General features: G+C 45.7%; 1 protein-coding gene across 4 annotated transcripts in view; it reads left to right on the top strand.

Moving 5' to 3' along the window:
* LOC134366805 (F-box-like/WD repeat-containing protein TBL1X) overlaps positions 1-20,263 on the top strand; it is a 213,012-nt gene that overhangs the window by 83,382 nt on the left and 109,367 nt on the right. For all 4 annotated transcript variants that reach the window (XM_063083251.1, XM_063083249.1, XM_063083253.1 and 1 more), the window contains exon 2: positions 976-1,049. The gene's annotated coding sequence lies outside the window, so the exon portion shown is untranslated. The remainder of the gene's footprint in view (positions 1-975; positions 1,050-20,263) is intronic.

Genomic DNA, 20,263 nt, shown 5'->3' on the forward strand with positions numbered 1-20,263 from the left:
GTCTGCAGCCTGGCCTCTCTTGCCCCCATGCGAGTGTGCTTGCCTCAGAGAGAGCTCTGCCTAGGCCCCCAATTAAAAGTGAACTCAACTGTCCACCTGGTTTGACTTTCATGAGTTCTGTCATCTGAACTCATCCTGTTGTACGTTGTTTACTAGCTTATTGTCCCTGCTCTGCCCTCGCTGAGTTCCACAGCATTTCCATCTTCCACAAGCTCAACACGTATTTGCTGATGGTGAAAATTTGCTGAGTTGCATTGACTCCAGAAATACATTTACTTAAGTGTGCTTTAGGATAGTAGAGAAAATTGTGTCTATCATGAGAGTTGAGTAGATTTTTCATTTATTGAAATTCCCTGGCAATGTTATGATCATGACCAATTCTGAGGTAATGATTCATTTTGAGCAGGTTCAGGTGAACAGTCTCACCATATGCTTCAAACAGAGCCTTAAGCCTTAAATTCACCAATAACAGTCATTATTAATGAAGCTTCATAATGCTACTTACTAATTCAGTCCCTGCCCGGCTATGGAACAGTTGAGAGTATATTCAGGAAGTATTTCTTGACAATTTTGCTTTACCATCTTAGTTCGTTTTGTGTTGCTGTAAAGGAATATCATTGACCGGGTGATTTATAAACAATAGAAGTTTATTTGGCACCTGGTTCTGGAGGCTGGGAAGTCCCAGGTCGAGAGGCTGGATCTGGTGGGGGCCTTCTTGCTGTGTTGTAACATGGCAAAAAGCATCGTCCCACGGCAAGAAGGCACACGAGAGGGGGCTCAACTCATCCTTTTATCCGAAACCCACTCCTGTGATAATACCATTAGTGCATTTATGAGTGTAGAGCCCTTGTGACCTAATCCTCCTAAAGGTCCCACCTCTCAACACTGTTGCATTGGGGATTAAGTTTCCAGCACATGAGTTATGGGGAACACATTCAAACCATATCACTTACTTTGGCTATTTTTCATTAACAGGTAACTGAAGATAGAAGAGAGACCTAAAAATAAACTCTTGAAAGAAGGAGGGATTTGCCTTCGTTTGGCTCTGAGTAAGTGAAACTGTCAAATGGATTTCTTATTACGTGATCAATAACCTGTCAATCTCTCCATGTTTCCTGTGCTTGAAAAATAAATGGCTTTATTTATGGAGATGGTGATTTCTCAAGATTTTGATTTTGCTAGCAAAAAAGAAATGCTGAGTATCTTCATCAACACCTCATAACAAACTCCTTTTTTATTTAGCTTCTGGAAGTCAGATATAGACTTTAGGAAAGTAAAATGCAGATCGATTAAAATGTGTGTGCTTTTGAATGAAGCACAGTTTCTGATCTTTTTTTCCCCATGTACGTTTGAGGTTCTTATTTTTTCTCCAAAGCCTGGTTTATAACAAATAAGCAAACAAACGAAAAAAGCATTTAAGTCTTTTATCTGTTACAAGTGTCTTTGTCTTTCACGGTCCTCTTGGAATGTGTTTGGAAATGAAATTACTTGTGGACTGGCCACAATTTTACCTAAGAACCTTGCTTTGGCACCATCCTGAGGCAGCATGGCTTGTGATGGTGGCCCTGGAGAGGCGTCTGCCTTCATTCAGGGGCCCGTGTGGTCTGTTGTCAGAGTGCACAGGGTCCAGACTCAGGGAGAATGGGGCCCTTTTAGGTTGACATCTTGGCTCTCGTAGCTCACCTGGTTGACAACAGGGTCTGATTCTCACCAGATCAAGAGCATCCTTTTCAGGCCACTTTGTATGGAAAATCTTCCATTTCTGGGATGACCTTCCTTTGAATCTGTCATTTCTGGAGCATCTTGGAGTATACAAAGGTGTGTGACATATGTTGGGAGGTGTTTCTGGATAAGGCATTACAGGGGCATGCAAAGGGGGGCGGTATAAGCTGTGGTGTGAGTGGAGATCCCCTGGATGGTGCGACATCCCCGCTGTGGGAATCCTGGGAAGGCTCTATCCGCATGAGCTGGAGCAGCCGAGGAAAATGATTCTTGGAAGGAAGGCTCGGTTAAGTTTCCATGGTGTGTAGGATTTAGATATATACTGAAGACACATTCTAGCCAGGGCCTCTCTGAGCAAAATGAGCCAGGAATACGGAAGCTTTTTTTTTTTTTTTTTTTTTTTTTTTAATAGGGAAAAGTGAGTAAAGCAGCACATAGGAAGGACTTTGAACTTGACTTTGCCTATAGAGTGCTCAAAGGGGACTTGTACTCCTATTCTCTTCACATTAGAGCTGCCCTCTTCCGTCTCCCTGGACACTCCTGAGGGGCACCCCATCGGTCATGGAGGGGCGGAAAGTAGTTTGAAAGAGCAAAGGTAGAATGCTCAAGGCAGCAGAAAGAATGGTAAATCATGAGCAGATCCTTATATAACACTGATTTTGTGCCAGATGTTGTCATTTTTTGATAAGAGCTTCATTGAGATACAATTCACCTAGCAGACAATCCGCCCATCGAAGGTGTACAATTCGGTGGTTTTGAGTGTATTCACAGAGCTGTGCAACCATCACCACTGTCAAGTTTAGAACATGTCATCCCTCCCCGGAGACACTCACACCCATTAGCAGTCACGCCCCAGTCCTGCCTCCCCCAGCCCTTTGCAACCACTAATCTGCGCTCTGTCCCCATAAATCTGCCCATTCTGGATGTTCCCTGTTATCAGCACCACACTCTACCGAGTGAGCCACGGGCCGGCCTTGGATGTTTCCTGTTAAATAGAATCACAAAGTATGTGGCCTTTGGCGTCTGCCTTCTTTCACTCAGCATAATGCTTTTTGGGGTCATCCATGTGGTAGCAGGTTCCGTGTTTCATTCCTTTTTGTGGCCAGGTGCTGTTTCATGGTATGGATAGACCACGTTTTGTTGGCCCATTCACCCATCGGCTGCTGTTTATTTTTGAAGCATTCTATTTTGAAATTAAGTTAGACTCACAAGAAGTGCAGAAGCAATACACTGAGCTCCAGCGTGCCCCCTGCCTTCCCACAGCGACCACATCTTACAGGACGATATGCTGTGTCAAAAGTGGGAAGCTGGCATTGCCACAGTGCTGTTGACACAAATGCAGACCCTCTCTGGATTTCATCGGTTTTTTACATGCACTCTGTGTCTGCATGCACACGTGGTTGTGCAAAAGGTGATCGCATCTGTAGATTCGTGCCCCTGCCACCATAATCCGGAAGTGGAACTGTTCCATTGCCACCTGGAAGCTTCCCTATCCTGCCTCCTCCAACTCCAGGCAGCCGCTGTGTTCTCCCTCCCTGTAATTTTGTCGTTTCAAGAATGTTGCATAAATGGAACCCTACAGCACACGGCCCTCAAGGCTGGCTTTATGCACACAGCCCAGTGTCCTTGAGATCCATCCAAGTTGTCATATACATTGGTAGTATGTTCCTATTTAATGCTGAGTAGTATTCCATGGCCTGGATGTGATGGGGTTTATTGATCTATTTACTCATTGAAGGGCATTTGGGTTGTGTCCGTTTGGGGCTGTTACTGGGAACACCTGTGCGTAGGTTTTGGTGGGAAACAGACACTGCTGAAAGCCCTCCTGTGTATTCCTTCGTGAGGTAGGTGCCATTTCTGTCTCCATTTTCCAGACACACAGGTGTGGGGCCTCCTGGGTGGCATGTGGGGGAGCCTGCTGGCCCCCCTGGATCTGCGTGCGTGCTCATCCCTTCGCCACGTGCAGAGGGCACAGAGAGGGCTCAGAGATCGCGCTGGGCTTCTCTGCCTTTGACACCCTGCACAGGTGAGAGCGTTGGCCAAGCAGACAGGGAGCCTGAGGTCCCACTGTCCAGACAGAAGGAGTGCCACCAGCATAGGCCGGACTTGGAGCGGCCCACTGGGATTTCATGCCTTTCGTGGATTTCACTGACCGGGAAAAACATAAAAGGATGCACCGTCAAAGGACACTGAGCCGTGTTTGAGGGAAAGGACAGTCTGTTAACGAGGCAGCTTTGAGTCCTCTTTCCAGCAGGAATGTCAGAGAGTGGCACACGTCAAGCCCAGGGATCCATTGGGTGCGTTTTTAGCTGCCTGAGACGCAGTGAAAGCCTGTGTTCCTGCTCCTCCGACACCACTGTCACCCTAAACATTGGGACATAGAAGAGGGACTTGGTGTGTGCACTTAGAAGAGCCAGCGCTGATGTCGAGCTTGACAGCTCCCACTTCGCATCCGCTGCGGTCACATGTGCCCTGTGGGACTCTGGGAGGCTGGCTGGGTGCTCCGAGCCACAGCGAAGTCCTGGCTGCCAGTGTCGTGGTACGGTACCGAACTGCTTGAGCTCAGTTGTAGATGCCGAGTCATGCACGCCCTGTCACCCCTTCCCCATTAACAACCTGGAAGGGATTGTAAGATTTTTCCGGGGGGTCTTGAGAAGCCCAGAGACGCAACGCATTGCTCTGGGCTCCGCTCTCTTTGCCTGGCGTGGTGTGTGCTGCTTCTCCCAAGCATGTGCCTTCTGCATTCCCATCAGACTCCAATTTCTGTCCTTTCTGAGGCTGAAGTAACAGGAATGGGCGGCCAGTTCTCATCAATTCCTTTTTTTTTTCCCTTGACCTTGGTGTTACCAGCACCATGCTGTAACCAGGCGAGCTGACTGGCCAGCCCATTGTCAATTCCTTTTTATTCATACAATCCAAGAAGGGCACAAGTAATCCTGTAGCTGTCATCCAAAGGGCCCTATTCCAGAAGTGGTGCCCTGGAGCCTACAGAGCTTTGCGATAGAATAAATGACAACAGGAAATGGTAAAAGGGACGAAACAGGGTCTCTCATGGACCTCCACTGGATGGCCCCCCGGGTTGCAGACCTGGCTGGGTGTGGGGGGTTCCTACCATGATGTAAAGGTGGCACCCAGAGAGGTTATCCCGTGGGCGTGGGGCCACCACGGTTGCACCCCTGGTGGGGTGGGTGGGGTAAGGGGACATGCTGCTGATCTGTCTTATCAAAACCAGTCAAGCTTCCTAGATGCCCTCGACACTGCAGCTTGTGGATTTAAACGCGTGAATTCCGTGTGGAGAAGCCATCAGGACTGTTGCTTTTTGTGGTCTCCGGCCGATGAGGAGGTGCTTTGCTAAACGATTCTGCCCTTTCTCCTCCCTCCCAATCGGAGCCTCACATTCACCCACGCTTTCTCCCACGGCCAGAGCACGCACTGCAGCGCGGCAGACCGTCTACACTGTCTGGAAACACAGGAGGCCGGGAATGTGCTGTGTATAGCCACGTGCCCTCTTCCCACCTAACGGATTGAAAGTCCAGTGAATTTCTTCATGGTGGGATTTGAATTGAACAGACATAAATTAAAGTATTTGGGCAGGAGTAAATTCTTGAAATTGGCTCTAGATTCTGGTTGTAAAATAGCCTCAAAGGGGCCTGAAGATGATGAAGGAATTCTTCAGTTTCTGACATTTTCCACTCCTTCTGGCTCTTATCTCAAATCCAAGGATGTTGTTTTTCTTGGTATTTCCTTTTGCCTTTCTTTATAAACGTGGGTGGTTCTCAGGTGTCTCCTTTCAGTTTAAGTAAGTGGTTCCCAACTGGTGGCAATTTCCCAGCCCCGGTGGGACATGGCAATGTCTGGAGACACTTGGTTGCCACAGGGGGTGGTGGTGGTGGGGGTGGGGTGTGTGTGTGTGTGTGTGTGTGTGTGTGTGTCAGAGAGAGAGAGAGAGAGACCTGTGTGTGTGTGTGACAGAGAGAGAGAGAGACCTGTGTGTGTGTGTGACAGAGAGAGAGAGAGACCTGCATCTAGTGGGTGGAGGCCAGGGGTGCTGCTTTCAGTCTTGCAGTCACAGGACAGCCCCTGCCACAGGGTGATCTGACCCAAATGTCCATGATGTTGAGGTTGGCTGTTTAGGGCGTGGCCAAAAGCTCTGCATATATCTGAAGTATTGTCCTCTGTCTTGGTCCATCGTAGTTCAGCAGCTGTCGGTGTTGGGCGTGGAGCAGCACGATAAGGAGCCACACACATTTGCCCCCCAAAAGTGGCTCTTGTACTCGATATAATTTGGAAAACAGTAAGGATATTGCATTAGTTTTCTCAGGCCACCATAATAAAATACCACAGGCTGGATGGCTTAAGCAATAGAAATTTATTTTTGCACAGTTCTGGAGGCTGGAGTTCTAAGATCAAGGGGCCGGAAGACTCAGTTTCTGGTGAGCCCTCTCTTCCTGACTTGTGGATGCTTCCATCTGACTGTGTCCTCATGTGGCCTTTTCTCTGGGCGTGTGTGGACAGAGATGGGGATAGGGGGAGTACTCGGAGTCTTCCTCTTGTAAGGCCACTAGTCCCATCAGATTAGGGCCCACCCTATGACCTCATTTAATTACTTCCCTAAAGGCCCTATCTCCAAATACAGTCACATTGGGGCTCAGGGCTTCAGCATACGAATTTTGGGGAGTATACGTAACTCAGTGCCTAACGATACAGACCTAGTTTTGTATACATAAGTGGAGTTTTTTAATGTATTAAGAAATATATTTTTGGCAGCATGATTTATATCCTAGGCATCAGTTAGTTTAACTTCATTTCATTTATAGTCTATTAAAAAGGAAAATAAGCCCCATAATTTGAGCTTTTTCATAGTCAGTAGTTCTGAATCTAATTACTTAGAATAATTGTTGAATTCTCCACATTTCCCACCTTAAGATATTCATGTGCACGATTAGTAATTCTTCAGTGGAACTCCCACTGTGAAAATAGTTCTCCAAGAAGACTATCACTGACAGATCTTGGCCCTTACTTAAGTCATGTATAAAAGAATTATTGTTTTTTACTGTGATAAATACACATAACATTTGCCATCTTGCTCATCTTTAAGTGTACAGTTCAGCGGCATTAAGCACAATCCCATGGTTGTGAAACCGTCACCAGCGTCCATTTCCACAACTTTTTCATCTTCCCAAACTGGAGCTCTGTCCCCACCAAATAGCGAGTCCCCATTTCTCCTCTGCCTGGCCCCTGGCACCCCGTCCTGCTGTCTGTCTCTGTGAATCTGACTAGTCTGGGTCCCTCGTGTAGGTGGAATCCTACCGTATTTGTCTTTCACTGACTTGTTTCACTGAGCGTAATGTGCTGAAGGTTTATCCATGTGACAGCATGTGACAGGATTTTCTTCCTTTTGAAGGCTGTATAATATTCCATTGTGTGTGTAGACCACATTTTGTTAAGTCATTCATCTGTTGATGGACACCTGAGTTGTTTCCAAAGAACTGTCATAAAGGTGGACCCATTTTGTCTGGTTTGTGACTACGCTTTAGATGTGGGATGTGATTCCAGGGGGTGTGTGGCAAAACCACTTCATACCCACCCAGAAAACTCCAGAGCTTTCCTCATAAACTTCCTCACGTGTCCTTTCCAGCATTCTCTGCTGTTTTAGGAACTCCTCTTCTGAGATGAGCTTTTATACTTTCTTCCCACCTGCCTTTCCATTCCCTCCGGCTTCCAAAGGAAAGAACAGCAGAAGAAAGGCTGGATTAACAGCGGTGGTGACGTGTCCAGAATGGCCCCGTATCACCCACTCCCCACCGTAGTCTTTACAAATAACATCTCTTCCTGTCTCCTTCCCTTCCTGAGCTTTTGGCCACCACCCACCCTCTGTAACAAGGCAGAGACGTATGACGGTCCCCACCTGCCTTCCCTCTGTCCCCAAATGTGCTTTCCTCTTTCCCTGCCCTGTAACTTCACTTTCCTGCGAGAGTATAAACTTTCACGACGTGTGAATAAACTTTGGAGACACTCTGCAATCAGCATGATGTTTCATCTTTATGTGAAAGGATTCCTGATTATTCTGAAACGTGGTGTCTGTAACTTAAACATCATCCACAAAAATCCCTGCTCTGTATTTGGGTCTGACTTCATTGGGTGAGTCCTAAAGCAACCACTGTTTACTTACCAGAAGTATCTCTCAACTCCGATCAGTTTATAACTTTGTTTACTTGGAATAACCAAAATGGATTTCGTTGACAGTCTGTGCAAAGTAGGATGACAGAATTGATAATGATTTATGTGTTCATTTGCTCAGCAGAAAATAAATGCCTTCTAGATGCAGGTGCGGGGAATAGAACAGAATATTAGTTTGCTGGGGCTGCCGTAACGAAGATTTGATTTGGTTTTTGGTCGGGGAGAGAAGATGTGTAGGGGAACAGTGTGGAGCTTGAAGTGAGGTCTTTGAAATCATCAAAAACCACAAAATCTATATTATCTGTAGCAATTTGTGTTATCTCAAAGTGTTCTGTGGCATTTTTAAGTCCTTTAAAACGCACATCTGCCTTCCATTATTTCAAATGAACCAAATAAGGCATTATTGCTCACTTTTCTGGTAGACCTAAAGAAAAGTCTTCACTTGTAAGACAAATCCTCACAGCAGGAGGATATTCTGGCTCATGCACTAGGGTGCATTTAATCTTTAATTTACATTGCTGAATCATTTTAAAGTATGATTCCAATTTAACTTATAGTTTCTTTTAAAATTAATTGCATGATAGGGTGCTTTCATGTTTTTGCTTAAAGACCCCCAATTGGAGGCACTGCATTTGACAGTGATGAAGGCCGGGGTATTTACCAGCCTTCAGTATTTTTTTACATTCATTTTAAAGACTGTGTGTGTGTGTGTGTGTGTGTGTGTGTGTGTGTGTGTGTGTGTCCGTCCACACAGTGTTTGGTTAAAGACATAGTGTGTGTGTGTGTGTGTCCGTCCACACAGTGTTTGGTTAAAGACATAGTGTGTGTGTGTGTGTGTGTGTGTACACACAGTGTTTGGTTAAAGACATAGTGTGTGTGTGTGTCCACACAGTGTTTGGTTTACAAAACACATTTCTGTAAACCACCAAAAGTTAACTGTAAATGTCATTTTTTCAACTGGGTTCTTTCCACTGTGTTTATTTACACAGAATATTGTCGTTTTGCACTCTGTAGCTATTTGTCTTTGTCAGCCGATGTAGGTAGGATATTAATCTTGTGTGAAATTCAGATAAGCAGAGAGCCGATGGGTTTACAGCTCTTGAAACCTCCAGGCTCTGCAGCTGTGGTGAGCTGCGGAACTGAGTAAAGCAGTTCTGGACCTTGGCTAGCAAGGGCTGGCATGCCCTCATTTGCCACAGAATGAATCCCTGTGTCAGGGAGGCGTTTCTTGTGGTGTGTCTCCTCTGGTTTGGTCCAAATGCAGCAGAGTGGAACTGGGCTCTCTTTGGGGAGAGAACCACGGCAAGGCCTTCTGCATGGGTCAAAATCTGCTGGAACGTGTGCAAGCAGCCTGGCCCAGGTGTGGGCAGTGTGCTCCGTGTCCCCAAGTTGCTGGGGGGTGTCCCAGTGGGGAAAGCCAGTTCCTGGTTCTGTGTAATCTCTGGAGGTTGAGGAAAGTCAGCCTCTTCCCCCGCCCTGATGTCAGCCAGGTAGGGGGCCTGAGGAGACTCCCACTTTACCAGTCGTCTTAATAAAGGCCTTCAATGCGGTCATCACGACTTCATGGGGAGGAATGTGGCACTTGAAGCAGGTAGTGGGGTCTGTTGGGCCATGTGGAGATGTTCAAAGTGGTGGCTAAATTCATGCATTTTGGAGTCAGTGAAAAATGCCCGATTTTCTGGTGAGTTCCGCCAGGAGGTCAGAGTGCATCACAAACTCTGCCCGATGCATGGACACAGGAACCTGTTTGGTGGTTTCCCTACCCTAGCCTTTGCTGGGAGAGATTTTAAGTCACAAAGGGCCTCTGATGAGTGTGAGCACATTGGCACCCCAGATGTCCAGTCATCTCCAGCAGAAATGAGCAGAAACCATCTCGACATGTTCCGAAATCATCGGCCTCCTTAAATGAGCTTCGGTGATACTGGGAAACAACTGGACAGCATCCCCCACACCATCACGTCTCTTCACCAGAGCGGACCCATCCTCTCCTTGATCGCATCAAATATCATAAAGAACAGACTGAACAGTAGTTCATTTGTAATTTGTACCCAGTGCTATGTGGGTGGAAGTTGCTTTAGCCAAAGCAATTTTCTAAACAGGTTTATTGAGATGTAATTCACAAACCATCAGATTTACCCACCGAAAGTGTACAATTCAATGGTTTTTAGTGCATTCCCAGAGTTGTACAATCATGGCCGTGATCTTTTTTAGAATATTTTCAGTACCCCCAAAAGAGGCCCCATACCCCTTAACACTCTCTCCTGATTCTGCCCTCCCCACCTCAGCCCTGTGCAACCACCAATCTACTTTCTGTCTCTGTAGATTTGCCTGTGCTGGACAGTTGATATAAGTAGATCATACAGTATGTGGATCTTTTGCGTGTGGTATTTTCCAGGTAGCATAGTCTTTTCAAGGTTCATCCATGCTGGGGCGTGTGTCAGTGCCTCATTCCTGCAGGTGGCCAGACACTACTGTGTTGTGTGACTCGACCACATTCCATCCCTCTGTTCATCACTGGTGGACGTTTCCGCTGTTTGGCTATTGTGAATAATGCTACTGTGAACATCCGAGCTTCAGTTTTTGTGAGGATGTATGCAAAGTCATTTTTGGAGAGCTACTTATTACACAATTAGCTAACTTCCATCGGAAAATGTTGTTTTGTTTTGTGGAGTTAAAAGCAGATTATCTGTGTACTGTACTAAGTTGGGTGATGGAAGATTAAGTGTAGATTATATTTCCATAAATATTTTAATGCTATGCAGAAACTCAAGCTGTCATTCTTTTAGAAGGTCAATATTTACAAGTTTGGCACCTTTTTTGGCCAATCTGAGAAAAAGCATATCGTCAGTGTGGACATCTTTTACGTTTAAGTGGAAGGGAGATAATCTTTTTTAAAGATTAACGTGAGTAAAATTAATACTGATCAGTCAAGATGACCCCGTGAACTGTTGGCTCTCAGAATAATTTAGAAAGGCTTTTAAGATGAAAGTGTGCACTTTTTAAGGTTCAGGATTTTGAGTTATACTTTTAAATGCGTTTCAGTCATTCTCTTCCTTCCTGAAGTGTGGCGCGTCAGGGCTCCTTCATGTTGGGAAGCTGGGGCCTTGGTTAAGCTCGCGTGCTTGCATCTCCGTGCGGTCTTCTCTTGTGCTCTCTTTGCACATGATTTGTTTTACTGTTGTTTGTCCACCAGGTTGAAATAAAGGGGGCAGAATTCACCTGTGCCTCAGGTGTGTCAGAGCATCCCAGGGTCTGGATGCAACTGTTGAGAAGGTGACTAGTGGGTCGGGTCAAGCAAGTGCCCATGAATAGGCCCTGGGCAGTGCAGGAGTCTGCCGTGTCTGTGCGGCTCTGTACATGGCCAGGTACTGGGACTGCTGCCGGTGGCTCTCAACAGCTAGGGACAGGCTCATGGAAGGGCCTGGAGAACTCCAGGAGAACAAAACGGAGGCCATCCCCATCAGAAGAGAATGAATTGTATGATGAGATGAAGTGGGTCATTTAGACGGGTCCAGATATCTTGCTTGGATGAATAATTGTAGTCGATGTGAACCATCTTCCTTTTCCCCAAGGCCATGATTTCAGGCCTGACACAGTTTGGATGCGTTGTCCCTCCCAAAGCTCATGTGGAAATCTGATCCCCGATGTGGCCGTGTTGGGAGCTGTTTTGAGTCACAGGGCAGATCCCTCATGCATGGATTGATGCTCTCCTGGGGGTGGGGGTAGTGAGGGAGACCTCGCTCTATTAGTTCCCCTAGAGGTGGTTGTTTTAGAAGGCCCTGGCACCCCCCCCCCCCGCTTCCTGTCACCATGTCATCTGCTTGTACCTGCTGGCTCCCTGCCGCTTTCCGCCATGAGTAGAAGCAGCCTGAGGCCCGTGCCAGATGCAGCCATCCCAGAATCGTAAGCCAAATAGACCTCTTTCCTTTATAAATCACCCAGTCTCAGGTATTCTGTTATAGCAACACAAAATGGACTGATAAAAAGGCCAATCTCAATACTTTCTAGGTTCATACTTTTTTAATAATTGCATATAAACTTGGGGTAAATGCCTTTTCTCTTGACTTCCCATTTTAAAAGATTAGTTCTTAAAATTAGTGTGTCCAAGATTGAGTGGTCAATTTGTAGAAATTCCAGTTTCTTGGTAAAGCACCACATTAAAAAAAAAGTTATCCTTATTTTCCCAAGCCCAGATCACCTAGTGAGCCTGGCACTAATGTAAATTTGCCCACCAGTCAGTCTCCTCCTGAGGTTTTAGACAGGCATGCATGGGTGTTAGACAGGAAGAACCTTCTTGGATGGCCCAAGTAGACTGCCTGGGCGAGTGCCGTGGGTGACACAGAGCTGCCCAGCGCAGTGGCTGCCAGCCGCACTTAGCTCCTGAGCACTTTAAATGTGACCAGTGAGTCTGAGGAACTGAATTGTGAATTTGATTTGATTTTAATTTTTTTAAGACGTGGCCCGCAGCTACCCTCATTGGACAGCGCAGATAGAGCAACGGTCTTGTTTGATGGGCGAGCATGGTGGGTTCTGGGGTGATGGTGTGAGGCGCTGTGAGCTTGTAGAAGAGCCAGGCTAACCTGGGACTTAATTTTGGTGTGGTACCTAATCCCATCCGAAGAATGGCTCTCAAAGGGGGTGATTTTGGATTTACCCCCACCCCTCCATTCCCCAGGGAACATCTGACAATCCCTGGAGACATTTTTGGCAGTCACAATGCAGAGAGGGCACTCCTGGCATCTGTTGGGTGGAGCCCAGGGATGCTGCTCACCGCCCTGCAGTGCACAGGGCAGCATCCCTGGTAAAGAACTACCCAGCCCCCAATGTGCTGCAGTTGCAAAACCCTGATTTATATCGACCAGGCTGGCATGGCCCTAAGATATGATATAGACAGCTGCAGACCCAGTTTTATACGTGAAGAGATGGGGCTCGGACGTGAGGTCAACGCCCTGGGCAGGTGCACAGCCGGGTGGTAAGCATGCGTCTGACATCCGTGTGGCTTCTTAGGCCATCTCCTTGTCCTGGCTATTCCAATTTGTATTAAGTATACGAATATGAAGTTGATGTTTGTTATGAGTCAAAATGATCACGCAGCAGCAGTCTTTTGTGCCTTAGTCTAATAGCTGTATTGTTAAAGGAGAGAAATAAAAACTCCCTGCCTCTGCAGTTTTCTCTCAAATTGGATTTAGGGAAACCTGACCCTAGACTACACATTCCCCTTTTCACCAGCATCACTCAACTCATGGGAGGTGCCCAAGGACATGGGGGATGGCTAAGCCGAACGCATGTGTCCTCGTCTCTTTCAGGTTTGTTTATGTAGCCCTCCAAGATGTCAGAAAGCATTTGGAAAGTTCCCTTTTGCAAACCAGTCTCGGCAATGTCTGGCAAAACAAATAATTCATTGGATAATTGCAAAGGAACTTTCACTTCTTGTGAAGTGCTGTGGTGAAATTCTTAAAAATGCTAACTGATAACCCCCTTCCCCTGCCACAAACAACACACCCCAAGTGCTGCAGTTGAAGGTGGTGGGTATTGAGAAGCACGAGTTGTCAGCGTCGTAATTAGTAACGCGCACACGCTTGGGCTGGAGCGGGCAGAAAGGGGAGCAGAGAGCTGCAGAACTGAAATGGGGCTCTGTTGATGGTGCTAAGTAGAACTAGACACTGCAATAAAACAAGCGTCCCCCTGTGCTCGAGTACAAACGGGTCCCCTGTGGCAGGATGCAGGGGTGGCTTTGGCAGGGAGGGTGCTCCTGGCATGATGCAATTGAATTGGCCACTTTGAAAGATACTGCAGATTGTTGCAGCATTTATCATCCTGAGGAAGCTCAGACAGCTCGCCAAACAGATGATATTGATAATAATAATAATAAAAAAATGAAACCATGATGCCTCTATTCAATGAAAATCATTCTTATCCTATTTACAGAAACCATAGAATTAAGTAGCACAGATGTGTCAGCAACTTCATAAGGCAGTTATTTATTCAGGGAGTTAAATTGGAGTCATTCACAAAAAATAAGCTCTCTGGCGAAGTCTGGGGGGATTTGGATCTTATTTAATGTAAAATGCCTTGAAGCAAAGACCTAATCAACATTATGTTGCTTATGGTTCCAGGCAGTTTATTGGATTTTTTTCTCGTAAGTGTTTGTGAATGTGTGGATTACTGTGTGCGCCAACCAGGGAAAGTAAAGCCACAGAAAGGGGTAGGGAGGTGTCGGATAAGTTCCTTTTCAGCAGAGAATTGAAGCATCTCGTTTTAGCAGAATCTGGCTCCACAACAACATGATGCAAGAAGCCATAACAGAGCTGAAATACGCAGCAGATATGTGTTCACCGTCCCGGCTTGGGAGCCCCCTCAAAGGGGTCGCTGATCTGGAATTTGGTGTGACAGGAGCTTGAGGTTGCCCGGCTGTGGGTTAGCAACTGTGCAGTTTCTAGGATTTTGATTTTACCACTTTTAGGGACTGGCCTTCCCATTTCTTAACATCAGAACATTACTGATAGAGTTGGAAATTGGAACCGAAATAGTTAGGTTGACTCTGCAGATCCCTTACATGAGCTGAGCAGGGATTCAAACACATGCCCGGTTTTCGCCTTAAAAGGCTAAGGGAGGAAATGCCCGGCAGGTGCATTGCTAAGCAGCGGTTGTCTTTTCCCTTCACCCAGCTCAGGATGCCCTCTGCATTGGGGATTCCGGATTCAGCGGGTTTGGCGTCAGGGGCCCCATGTGTCTACTCTGGGGAAAAGTCTTTGTTTTCTTTGGGCATCGTGGGAGACGGCAGGGTGCATTGAAGTGAAGGAGACGAAGCGAGTGGTTGGAGATGAATGCCATTTCCCATCCCTGCAGCCCCTCAGCACATCAGCCCCTCATTTTAGCACATAGCACAGAGCCGTGTGTCTCGTGCTGGAGTTTGAGTGCTCTTCAACCACTGCGATCAAGAGGATGTCGAGGAATGGAAGAAGTGAACGTAGAGATAACTAAGGGAAGCTTTCAGTGGGTGCATGAGCCATGCTGTTCCTGGCTTCGATAGGAGTGGAAATCAAACGTTTATTTTCCTTAAACCACTGTCATTATTAGTGTTGTTGCTATTGGAACGCCAAGGACTGTCAGAAATGACTGCCCTGTCCATCTCGTGTCCCTAGAAATTGCACATAGCTAAGTCAGGGCTCTAATGACCCTTTCACATGCAGCTGATGTCACAACTATTCTTAAGCAATTTTACTTTGCCTTTCCAAAAGGCCATCTGAGTCCAACTAAACTCACACGCTTGCATATTTACACACTGTCTTCTAGTGGTCTCTTTGTGGGTGATTTGTTTTACCATTTCTTGTCCACCCGGTTGAAATAAAGGGGGCAGAGTTCACACTTTGTCTCGGTTAAATCTGAACATCTCAGAGTTTGGGCGTGGTTCTCCGGTAAGGAGCTTTCTAGGGCTCTGATTCTCACCTGGCAGGGATTGTGCCCCCCAGAGGACACTTGTCAATGTCTGGAGGCACTTTGGGTTGTCACAACTTGGGGGTGCTCCTGGCATCTAGTGGGTAGACTCCAGGGGTGCTGCTAAACATCCTACAATGCACCAGATGGCCCTCACAACCGAGAATGATCCGGCCCCAAATGTCAGGAGTGCTGATGTTGAGAAACCCTGTTCTAGGGTACTTTTCACTGGCTCAGTGCTGCGAGAATGTTTATCTGCCAAAAGGCCGTCTCCTTGGAGAGGACCCACGTCCCACGCTGGCCAGATGTGCCGGCATCTGAATTCCGAAAGGACATTGGGAATGTGAGGGACAGGTCAGTAGAAGCCTGCCGGGTATAGAACAAACAAGAAACCCCTGAGAGCTGGTGGTGGCTGGCACCCCAGCCAGACCCTGCCCGACCAAGCCCTGACACTCCTTATTTCATTTTTCATTTATATTCTGCCGACGTTTCCCCTGAAGGATGCTGACTCAAGACTGCCCCACTTATGTATTTCATTTCTTTCCAGGGCAGTTTAGGCGAAGCTGGAGCAGAATGCTCCCTCAGGAGGCATTATGAGAGTCAGGCCTGGCCTTTGCTAAATAAATGTATCAAGAAACTTCAACATCTTTACAAGAAGGAGGATAACCATTTTGCAGAGTCTTGTGCTTTGTAGCAGGCGGGCAGTGGGCTGTGGCAAATGCACGGCCTTCAGTTGCACAGTTTCAGTGTTGCAATGGTCTCCAGGCAGTACAGCCACATCCTTAATTATTGCTTCAAAACAGCAAGTTAATATTTAAAAAGTGTTTCCATCATAGCTCCAAGTGTGATCTCCCGTATTGTGGTCATATCCTTAGACGTGACCCATGTACCATTAATCATATCTTTATAAGCAGAGCGCTTCTTTGCAAGCAGTTTTCTGACTCTTCCCATTGGGAATCTAATTCCAGCGGTGGTAACCTTAGGGAACAGTAATATTTTAAACATGTTGATGTCATTACTTACACTTCTATTCAAGTGCTACTGATGTAATGGATATAAGAAAGAACCCTTATTTTTATCTAGATCCTCATATGTCCTTCCAGCTTGTGGTATAATTTATCAGACCAAGTATACAGGGAGATATATGAGGATATGAACTCAAGGTTTATTTCAAGAAACTCAATTGGGTGATTGCTCCCCATTAGTCAGTCTGCAATGATAGCTTTAATGAGTGGGGTTCCAATGTTTTTGTTATTGTTTTGGAAAATGTAGTGAGTACAATTGGATATTAACGTGAACTGCATTATGTAAAGTTTGGGACAAATACCCCATGTAAATTTCAGATGTTTGCCAGCTAGTCTCTGGTGTATACTCTTAGCTTGTTAACATGGACATCATCAAACATATTTAAAAGTGTACAGAACATTTTGGTATATTTCTGTGTTTTCTTCACCCACCTTTGACCCCAACACTGTGAGCATATCACGAGCTTATGTCTTTGTCCCCTCAATATTTTTTTTCTTTTGAGTTGAGTAATTTAAAGCAAGTCTTAGACATCACGTCATTTCACCCATAAATATTTCAGGTTGTGTCTGTAATACCGTAAAACTATTATCATCCTGTAATAGTTTCTTATGGCTGCCATAATAAATTATCACAGCTTATGTGGCTTAAAATAGCAGAAATTTATTCTCTCATTATTGAAGAGGTCAGGTGTCAGCAGGGTCTTTTGGAGGCTCTGAAGGAGTCTGTCCCATCTGTCTCTTTTAGCTTCTGGTGGCTGCAGGTGTTCCTTGGCTTGTGCCTGTATGTCCAACTCTGTCTTCACATGGCTTTCTCCTGTCTGTGTCTTCTCTCTTCTGTCACGTAGGAGGACACTTGTCACTGGGTGTAGGGCCCACAGATGTAATAATCCAGAATGATCTCATCTTGAGATCCTTGATTTAATCACGTCTGCAATGTCCCTTTTTTCCAAATGAGGTCATATTCAGTCTTTTACTGTGTAAGGTAATATACACAGATTTTGGGGATCCAGTTATGGACTTTTCCTTCCTGTTTGCTTCTTTCATGCTCATGGGAATGTACAAGTTAGAGGAATACAGATTGTCTGTGTCATGGGGTTTTCTTAAGATTATAATGATTTACTGAGAAAGAAGGTTGATGGCATGTAAAAAAAAGTAATCATCCATAAAAATGAGAAAAAAGAATATAAGTTTTATAGGCCAGAGAGAATGCTTATGGAAACCAATGTCTTAGATTAAAATGTATGTGAACCTCAAGTCTCTTCATCTATAAAGTAGAGATAACAAAGAATTACCTCATAGATCGTTGTAAGGATTAAAGAGAAAAGTGAATACCGTATCAACACAGTATTAAATGCTAAGATCATCTCTTTTTTTCTGGAGGCTCAAAGTCCATGGTAAACCTCAAATCAGGAATGTAATAGTAGCAACAAATAATTCAAAGGGCTGATTCCTGTAATATATGAAGAACAACCACAAGGCACTTACGAAAATCGGCTTTGGAGAGAAATGGGCAAAAGACATGAATGATTTTCTTAAAGGGAAGTAACAAATAGCTCTAAAATGTATGGGAAAATACTCAGTCTTACTCGATATGTGGGAAATGCAGATGAAAAATATAAGATACCGTTTCACTTGCACCATTAGCAAAGGTCAAAGGCATGGTCATATGTTCCATTGGCAGGACCCCAAAGCCAGACAGCGTTGCTGGAGAAACTGGGTACCTACTGCCCCTAGGAGAGCAGGTTGGCAAAATATATCAAAATTGAAGAGACACTTGCCCTTCAACCTAGAATTGTCACTTCTTGGGATTTTTCTTATGGATATATTGTAAGTGTATGCAAATAACTACTTGCATGACATTCATCAAAGACATTGTTTGTAAAAGCACTGTTGTTGGAAGAACCCATCCCTCCATATGGAACTTGTTAAATTCTGATGAATACAGACACAGGATCTATCAAGGAACAGGAAAAAAGGAGTAAATCCATATATGGAATGAGCTCCACATGACTCTCTTGCATGAGAAAAGCAATACCTGGTAAGGGGTATATAAAAGCAGGAGGAGGTGTGTGGGCTGAGCTGGGCAGAAAATGTCTTGCAACGTAGTTCCAAGAATTGGACCTGCCTTGTGTCCTCTTGGGAAGGGACCGGGCCTGAGTGGGGTGGGAGGGAGACTTTTCAATGTGTTGGCATTTTTACCATCTGCATGTATCAACTAACTCAAATATATATCCATAAGAAAACACTCTAAGCTTTATTTTATTTTTTAAAAATTTAACAGAGTTTAATTGAGCAGAGAATGATCAGGCAGCCCCTAGAATCAGAACAGATTCAGAGGGACGGTGCTACTGCTGTGTGGTCAGTTAAGATTTATAGACGGATAAGCTTTATTTTATCTCTAAATTAGGTGAGGTCTTTTTAAAAAAAACATTATTTATTTTTTTATGTTTATAATGTAGTTGATTTTTGTGGCCCTTTACCAATTTCTCCCTTCCCAGGTGAAGTCTTTTTAATGGTCTAGCACAGAAGGCAGCAAACTTTGTAAAAGGCAGAACAGGAAATATTTTTGGCTTTGGACTCGACTGTGGTTGTGGGGTGAAAGCAGGCACAGAGGGCAGGTGGAGGAATAGGCGAGACGGGCTTCCAATCAGCCTTGATTTACACAGACCAGCGTGGGGTGTGTTAACTCCTGATCTAATGGATCAATTAGTATGCAAAGGGGCAGCAGAGTTGGTGGAAAAATGGACTTGAAAGGTAATATAGGAATCTGTGTGTGCACTTTTTGTGGTACCTGCATACATCTCAGCTCTAGATTAAAATGTGCGTTTTTCAGTGCTCCTCACAGCATAAGTTGGGGTTCTCTCCTGGTGCTTATCAGATGGCTTGGCTGTCACCTCTGCTAACTGTTCTTCTCCATCAGTCCATTTCTTTCTTTGGGCTCAGGCTTCAAATATGTTGTTTCCAAGAAGAGATCCTTACTAATTCCGTCTGCAATCATGCTTTTGCTTATTTTCTTCTAGTCTTTAGAGAAGACTTCAAGTGGGTGAGCTGGTGAACTGGCACATTTGGGACCAGGTTGTGGTAGTTGAAAGAAAGTGAGCCGAGATGTACTGATCAAGCTTTATTAAAAGAAAAGAATCTGCCAAGCTGTGCCCAAAGTGGACAGCAGCTGGGGCTGCCCTCAAAATGGAGGACAGCACCAGGTGTGGGGGTGGTAGAGCTTATATAGGGCACAAGGGCTGGCTGATGCAATCAAGGAGGGGCATCATGCTAATGTGGGAGCTGTGCAACCAGGGTGGAGGCTTCTCTTAAAGGGAAGAGGGGAGGGGCTTGGTGCTGGAGTGGAAGACAAGGCCAGTGGCTATTTTGTGCATATTGTGTGCACAGCGGTGCTGGTCATGTCCAAAATCCATCAGTAGTTAAATTCATTTCCTGGTTGTCTGGGAGTGAACTAAAAATTTTGTTCTAGCCCTTGTGTTGACCATTTTGAAAATATCCCTGCCTGCATTCCTGCCTTTGTAATGATCATGCAATTGAATATTACTGGGTAGAGGAAAGCGCGAGTGGTTTGGCCGGTTTGGCCTCTGTGCAGGAAGGAGTTAGCACAGCAGACCTGAGACTGCTCTCCTGAGAAAGGCCTGCTTGCCAGGTTGGCTGGCTGCTGGGGACTGGGAGCAGCTCAGTATGCCTCAGCTGTTTGTGTGGACAGTGTGGTTGATGCTGAGCACCTGCCTTCCTCCTGCGAGTCTGGAGTTTTGGCCCACGCTAGGCAGAGGGTGCCTGCATGACCTGCCCCCAGTGAAAACGCTGGGCGCTGGGTCTCTAAGACCCCCTGCTGCAAAGCACTTCCCCTGTGCTGTGTGTGTTGTGGCAGTTCGTGGCTGGAGGAAGTAAGTGTC

This window comes from Cynocephalus volans, chromosome X (genome assembly GCF_027409185.1).
Source record: "Cynocephalus volans isolate mCynVol1 chromosome X, mCynVol1.pri, whole genome shotgun sequence".
Classification (NCBI taxonomy): domain Eukaryota; kingdom Metazoa; phylum Chordata; class Mammalia; order Dermoptera; family Cynocephalidae; genus Cynocephalus; species Cynocephalus volans.